The sequence below is a fragment of the Anomalospiza imberbis genome, unplaced genomic scaffold (genome assembly GCF_031753505.1).
Source record: "Anomalospiza imberbis isolate Cuckoo-Finch-1a 21T00152 unplaced genomic scaffold, ASM3175350v1 scaffold_688, whole genome shotgun sequence".
NCBI lineage: Eukaryota > Metazoa > Chordata > Aves > Passeriformes > Viduidae > Anomalospiza > Anomalospiza imberbis.
The window spans coordinates 21,825-29,452 of record NW_027100301.1 but is presented as its reverse complement, the minus strand read 5'-3'; the positions used below and the strand labels follow the sequence as shown (position 1 = coordinate 29,452).

The window sequence follows — 7,628 nt, the reverse complement described above, 5'->3', positions numbered from 1 at the left end:
TCCCTCATCCACTTCCAGGTCCACCACCCTGAAGAAGAGCTCAAGGAGAGCAACCGCACATAGCTGTTGTCCTGGAGGAAAGGAAGAGGGTGAAGCCTTAAGACCACTTACTCCAGGCTCACCTGGGTACAAAGTTTCTGGGCAGCAGCCAGTGCCTGCAGCTGGGGACACAGAGCCTTACGTGGTCAAAGAGCAGCAGGAGTGCCTCAGCCAGCTTTGGGGCAGTGGTGCTGGATACCAGGATGTGTTTGTGCTGGAGCATGTTCGTGAACACACGGAGGCTCATGCTGACCACCTCTCCATCTGCTTCACGCAGCAGCCCCAGAAGGCTTTGATATACACTGCACATCCTTCTGGCCTGTGTGGAACAGAAGGCTGTGCTGGAAAGCCATGGACGGCTGCTCGGCCAACACCGCCCTGGCTCTACAGCCCCACCCTGCTGCTGCAGGGCCCGCAGGCCAAAGGCCTGTCCCAAAGCACCGGGGCAGGTGAGGCAGGAGAGCTGGCAGCAGCTGCCTCAGCTCCTGAAGCCCTGCCAGCCCAAGGGGCTGCTTTGCCCAGCACAGCTTCAGCCGCTGCCCCCTTCTCACCATCGAGGGATCCTTGCTGAGCACCACGAGGCCTCTGAGCGCCAGGCGACGCCGCTGCCAGCACTTGCTCTGCAGGTGCCTTGACATGATCTCCAGTATGCTGTCTGCACATTTAGTCATGTCCAGGCAATGCAGGACCTGAAAGGCACAGGGCAGTGACAGGGGACCCGGCCGGCAGGAGCCCAGAACCGCACAGGGCTGGGCCCAGGCAGCAGCACAGGGCGTGGGCACCGTCCTTGCAGCTTTGGCTACGAGAGGGCAGAGAGCTGGGAGGCAGCTCAGCGAGGCAGCGCTGGCCAACAGGCTCACCTCCACAAGGAATGCCAGGAAGGGAAGATCCCAGCACGGATCCTCCCTGCAGAGCTGCTTGAGTAGATGTGATGCAATGAGGGAACACAAGGGGATAAAGATACACCGCATCTCCCTGGAAGGGGGAAAAGGACACAAAGCCCTGAGGTGGGGAGACCAAACCTCTCCCAGGACTGACTCACAGAGGTCTGGTCTTTCCCCAGCATCCCTGGAGGGGATGTGGGCACTTTGAGAAGCAGCCCCTTCTGGGCACCCTCCTCTCTCGGCCTTTTCCATTCTTCTTGGCCGTCCTTTGGTGACGAGCCCCTCTGGCCCAGGACCACAGGGACTGTGTGGGGCACAGGGCACAAATGCTGGGGGCAGTGGGGAGAAGGGGGTCTCACCTGGCCAGCAGACCCACGGCATCGTGCTGGGAGTCAGCACACAGCAGCATGTCCCAGCCACGCTTGCACTCCATAGCCTCCATCACATGGTCACAGCGCAGTTGGTAGAGCAGAGCCTTCATGGCCTGCACTGCAAACCTGTGTGCAGAGAAAAGCCCAGGTCACACTGGGAGCACTGGCACTGGCCACAAGGGCACGGGAAGGACAGGAGGACTGGGACCTGTTGGGCTTGCTGGGAAGGCGGTGTTCCTCCCGGCATGCTCTCCAGAAGTTATCAACTTCCTCTGGTGGCATCTGCTGTGTGGTGAAGACAACATGGAAGAGCAGAGCCACAAACAGGTGGGAAGAATAAGGGATCATCGCCTTGTTGCACTCAGGCACCTGGACAATCACCCAGATCACCAGAGTTGCCTGCAAGAGAAGCAGCCCAAGGCAGGGCTCAGTGCCGAGGTGTCCATGGGGCAGGGCCCAAGGGCAGACGCAGGGGAGCAGAAGGCCTGGTGCCCCCGGAGCCTGCCCCTTGCCCAGGTTTCAGCCCAGTGCCTGAGGCGTGGAGAGGATGGAGAGCTGCTGGAGAGGCGACCTGGGGGTGAGCAAAGGCCAGTTCCAGAAACTCACAGCCAGGGCAAAAATGTCCTCGTTGTCCCCATCAGAGGTGCACTTTCTGGTCAGAGGCCAGTCCTCCATCACACAGAGCAGTGTTGGCAGCACTTTCTCCACTGCTGGTCCCAGAAATACTATGGCTCTCCACAGCACTGCAGCAGCTCTGTGGGATCAGAGCTCTGTGTCAGGGCCATGTCAGTCACAGCACCATGCCCTGTGCAGCTGTGGGGGCCCAGGTGACAGAGCCCTGGAGCCCTGAAGGGCAGGGAAGGAGCACTGGCAGCAGGCTCAGGAAACAGAGGGGCCCGAGGGTCCTGGGCCTCTCTGCCTGTCTGGCAGACCCCATGGGACAGGCTGTGCAGGGCCACGGGCCCTAAAGGCTGCTGAGCCCTGAGCTCTCCAGGCTCGTGGGCCCTGTACCTGTCACACGTTGGGGCACAGCGCAGGAGGTCAGCACCACGTCAGCAGGGTGTTCTTCAGCCAGCCTCACAAGGTCAATTTGCAGCCTGGCATCCACAGAGACGTGGGACACCAGCCTCTGGTGGATGTTCCTTACAATGCCTGGCACCTGGAGGAGGCATGGGGAAGACTTGGAGCACCGTCCGAGGGAGCAACTTCCCCAGCTGCCCCCAAGAAGTGCTTCCCTTCCCACCACACTGTGCTGGCCTCAAAGGCTGAGTGGGCCCGGTTACCATGGCTTGAGGGGACACACAGTCCTGGGAGGCCTCCAGGCCTGGCCCCAGGCTGCTTACCTGCTGCTGAGAAGGAACATCACTCTCCTCGAAGAAATCCATAGTGGGAGCATGAATCATAGCGGGAGCGGGCGTGGTGTCAGTATTTGTGATGCCCTGAGTCTCTTCATTGTTGCTGTTTGTGATGGCCACATCCTCAGTCATTAACATGAGAAGAGCCTTTGCCCAGGTTTCAGTCGCTGAGGCGTCAGAGTCTTCTGAGCGCTCAGCCAAATCCGGGCTGACATCAGGCTCAGCCTGGAGCTCGGTCAGCCCCGAGTCAGGCTCGGCTGGGCCCTCAGCTGCTGTGCTGCCGGTCTTTCTCCGCCGAATGCGCAGGAACTTCCGGAACATCTGCGGGAGAACAAAGGACAGGGAAGCCCGGAGTGTTCCATGGAGCGCTCCAAGCATGGTGCTCGGCTGAGCAGTGACAGCAGGCCCAGGCCAGGTGGGGATGGCTGCTGGTACCTTCAGGCTTTTGCGGAAGCGGCCACGGCTGGGTTCCTGCTCTTGTGTCTGGTCCAGGGCTGCCCCTGCAAAGAGCGAGCGCAGCCAGAGCTGAGGGGCTGCGGGAGAGGCCGGAGAACACAGCCCAGCCCCGCGCTCCCCAGGCAGGGACAGTGCCAGGATGCCCCAGGGGATGGAGCACGGCCACTGCAGGGTGTCTGCCCGGCCCCACTTCCGTCCTGTCCATGGGCATGTCCCCAGGGGATGGGATGGGATGGGATGGGATGGGATGGGATGGGATGGGATGGGATGGGATGGGATGGGACGGGTCAAGCTGACCGTAGGCATCAGCCCTGTGTCCCAGCTCTGTCACTCACCATCCTGCAGTGGCTGGAACTGCTCCAGTTCTTCATGCTGTTGTGCTGAGGCAGCTCCAGGGACTTGCTTTTTCTTTCCCCTGAACACTTTGAACTTTGAACTTTGAACACTTTGCATGCAGAACCAACCACTCACCCAAGAACTCCTTCCAGATGTCCCTGTCTTGCACATAGCCCAGGCTGAAACACAGACTTACAGCACATCCAGAGTGCTGTCCTGCAAAGCCCGCTGAGACTTGTACATGCGCATTCTGCTTTCATTTTCTTCACTGCATTACTGGCAGCTCCAATGAAATGCTGGAAAGTCTGTCAGGATTTCTTATGAAAACCCACAGGTTTCCATGTGGATCTTCAGCAGGGAGGGATACTCAGCTGTTCTGCTTCCCCACCCAGTTTCTCCTAGTTTAACCAGGAGCTCAAGTAGCTTTCCTTACAAAGACTGGAACTGTGGGTAAATGAGCATTGCTGACCCATATAGGAGAGGATAATAAAATGCCAAGAAACTATGTTCCATTAAATGTGGGATGCAGATGAAATGGAAAATCAAAATTGAAATTGAGTTCCTTTTTTCCAAATCCTTCACGAGCCTGTGTTCCCAACTGCATTCCTAATGGTTTCCTAACTCAAAAGTCCTCCCCCTCAGCACTGTACTTGGAAGAACTCCAAAACCCACACCAATTGCTCCAATTAAAGCAGCAAATACAAGCACAAAAATACTTCCTCTTAGTGCAGAATAAAAGGAAGTGCACTTCCTATTAGTGCAGGCCAGGTGAGGATTCAAATGCCTGAAGATGTCACTTTAGGAAATATTTCACACAGTGTTTCCCACTGGATAGGGAAGCACAAAGCTGCTCATCTGAAGCCAGGTATTTGTGAACCAAAGACCAGGATAAGGGCAGTGAGGATGAAATCCAGGTGAAATAGCTTGGATTCCAACGTAGCACAAGGCAAAAAGTGTGTTCGGGAACACAGTACTCAAGGCAAGTCATGAGTTAATGCCTCACCCAAAGCTAAAAGCTTAAAATGTACAGCAGATCAGAAATCACGGTTATCAACTTGTTAGAACAGGACGGGTTTATGCTTACTGTATTTGACATAGATTTGATACTTGATTTGAGACAGACACAGACTGCCAGTGTCCAGATTGCTCCTCTCCTATTACCATTCATTGAGTATCTAATAATCCTTTAATTATGTCTGAAGTTTCATTTCTCCGAGCAGGATTGTGTGCTACCAGCAAGTGCAGACATGTACAATACAAACACAGAAGGGAAATTTTCACTCAGCTGTTCAAAGACTTTACACCAAGGAATATTTTAAGACATCTGAGGGGTGCCAGCGGTTTTTTTTTAATGCAACACCATACAATTGCTGCACACAAAACTGTCAAGGCATAAAATATTGCAGTAATCCTTAACTAGCCCAATCCAAATTAGGCCAGTAAGAATTCATTAAAAAAAACTCACCAAACCAGACCTTTGTTCTGCAGAAAATTTAAAAACTCAAGTGCACAAGGTCGTTGTAAACATATTCTTTAATATCACTGGGGAAAAATTTAGCAATCCAAGTCTTAGGTAAATAATCATTTTGAGAAAGTGTTTACACATCAAGGGAGCTCTCAAGGCATCAAGAGCACAGTTTGTAATTCCTCCCTGCTAACACCTGCTCACCAAGAGAATGTACAGTAGGCAGTGCACACTGGAAAAACAATCACAACACAAAGGCATACTCGTCAGCTTCCATGGAACCTCTGGATAGGATTTCAGAAAGGGGGGAGAAGTAAATGGAGACATGCACTGCCCTTTAAAGCACCACTCTTCCTCCACAGCCTTTTCACCAACGTAACACAAATGGCAAGAGAATTCATGTTTGCTTCCAAAATCCGCTCTCAGCTCAAAGATTAACAGAGCACTGCTCCGACAGAGAGAATTACTCTTCAAACTGATACAGCAGAATGCATCACCCCCCCTGCCAGCTGGGCTCTGCTCCTACTCTAACCTTGAAACTCCTCTCCAATCACTGCAGAAGTAACCCAGAAAGCTTAAAGACAGGTAATAATTGTTATTTCTTGCAGATCCTGGCCCAGCGTAATGAAAGGGAGCAAGACATGACAGGTATCAAGGTGTAGGGTTACCCAGGAGAACATCTGGTGTCCTACGTCCCTCAAATAAAACCTTCCAAAAGTCAAAATACTTCCTCAAAGTGTAGATTTATCTTTGTTAAACAATTATTCTGCTGCAAAAATATGCCTGATGTGAAATTTCTCCCATCAGAACATGAAGATTTAACAATCTAGGAAAGAACAAGAAAAAAAATCAATTATAAATATGCCACAAAAATACTTGCAAGAGAGTTACTGCAAAATTGTTTTCTTTCACTTTCATCAAAATATTTTTTCTCTGTACATACAGGCTGGGCAGTCTTCCACTCTGTCCTCTGGTTCAACATGCAGTAGATCTGTGAAAAGCACTGCGGTACTCACCAGAGAACTGTTTCTTCTTCAAAAACAGTTCTGCTTTGAGTCAATTAAAAATAATGTACTATTTAATACTGCTGTGTATGCTGTGTACCTACTGAATAAATATTGCAGGAGTTAAAGGATTGTTTCACTGCTAGCTGGGCTTTGGCAAAACAGGAGTGGGGCTGACATACACTGGATACTTCACACTTTTGAGTGGGGGACACTGCAACATTTAACAGATACAGAATAAAATAAATCTTAGATCTAAAACTGTCAGTACACAGGATTCCCAAGTTGTTCTGAACACAGGAGCAGGGTGATCAGTTTTCCAGGAAAGCCACGTAGTCAGTCAATCTGGCCAACTGCTGTTCATTGGGAATTGGTGGGATCAGAGCAGGTTCTATATAGATAAAACAAATGGATCGTTGATTAGATTTAGAAAGGAAATCCATCAGCAGTACCATCCATCACAACAGTAAGGGAAAACAAATTAAATGCATCTGACTTTCAACAGCCTTCTGGGGACAGATCTTAACTGCATCTCCTCCCTGCAGAGCTCCAGCTGACATCATTCCTCTTATCTGCACCATTCAGCAGTCCAGGAGTTACTAACCACAACAACCACTGCAACAAGTTCCACTTGTCAGCAGCCTCCAGAATTTCTCTGCACACACTGGAGTCTGAGTAATGAGGGCTGGCAGTACTCTGCCTTGAGAAGAAAGCTCCTGGAGCTCTCTGGTTGCTCCTTTCCTTGCAAGCTGCCATCCTGAAGACTCCAAACAAACAGATCTGGTGGGTGATCAGAGCAGCAGAACACACAGGAGGTCTGCTGTGGAACTGGGAACTTGCCCGGCCAGCCCCCAGCACCTCCATGCTGAGAAGCAATCCTTGGTGGAAAGGAGCTTCACCTGCCGCTTCCGCTGCCTGCTGGATAACTCCTCGGGATTCTTGGTAATGCTGGGACACCCTTCTGCTCCCCCTGTGCCTGCAGGGTGTTCCCCCAGAGCCACATGTGTCCCATAGGGGTGAGAGCACAGCAAGTTCCCACCAGCCTGTTTGCTTCACACCCACGTTTTCAAATCCCTGTAAGGCCTTGAATTTCCATTGGGGGCCAGAAGTTCCCTCTTGGGCAGCAAAAGTCAGCAGCAGACAAGCCCCCAGTTGCTCTCTTTGCCATTGCCACACTCCTTTGTGGGCAGCTTGGTTAGGGGCTCCATGTGAACCAGGAGCCCTCTCTTGGAAAGCCACCAGCAGCCGTGAGCTCTTCTCATACCTGCCTGCTGTGCCCCATGCCCCCTGGTCTCTCAGCATTTTGTCTTCCAATGCTGTCAGGCAGTCTGAGATGAAGTGGTTTGGACTTTTTGTTCCGTGAGAAGTCTTTCAGGGAGATGCAGCTGTGTCACTGGGGAGGCTTGTGGGCTTCTGGGGTCCAAGGAAGGACATTGCTTGCAAGCACATCCATCACACCCATGTGGTTGGGGCAGCCTCTTGCAGATGGAGCTGCTGCCTCACAGGCAGGCAGCCCTGAACTGCTGTTTCTCAACAAAACAGCATGCTCTCCTCATCTCCTGTGTTGGACCACCCTTGTCATGTTGCTGTTTAGTCCCCTGCTTCATCTCTGCTGGCCTGAGCCTCTTTTCCTCCTGTGCTCTGCATCTCCTCCAGAGACCATCCAAATCCTTTGGAAAAGATGTTACCTAGCACTTCAAGAAGCTCACAGCATTGAA

General features: G+C 52.3%; 2 long non-coding RNA genes across 2 annotated transcripts; both read right to left on the bottom strand.

Moving 5' to 3' along the window:
* Positions 1-134: 134 nt before the first annotated feature.
* LOC137467568 (uncharacterized) lies at positions 135-1,032 on the bottom strand. The gene is made up of 3 exons (XR_010995556.1): positions 900-1,032; positions 591-728; positions 135-358 (listed from the first exon to the last, which is right to left on the bottom strand). It is a non-coding gene; the product is annotated as an uncharacterized lncRNA (long non-coding RNA).
* Positions 1,033-5,970: 4,938 nt separating this feature from the next.
* LOC137467569 (uncharacterized) lies at positions 5,971-6,739 on the bottom strand. The gene is made up of 2 exons (XR_010995557.1): positions 6,515-6,739; positions 5,971-6,301 (listed from the first exon to the last, which is right to left on the bottom strand). It is a non-coding gene; the product is annotated as an uncharacterized lncRNA (long non-coding RNA).
* Positions 6,740-7,628: the final 889 nt, after the last annotated feature.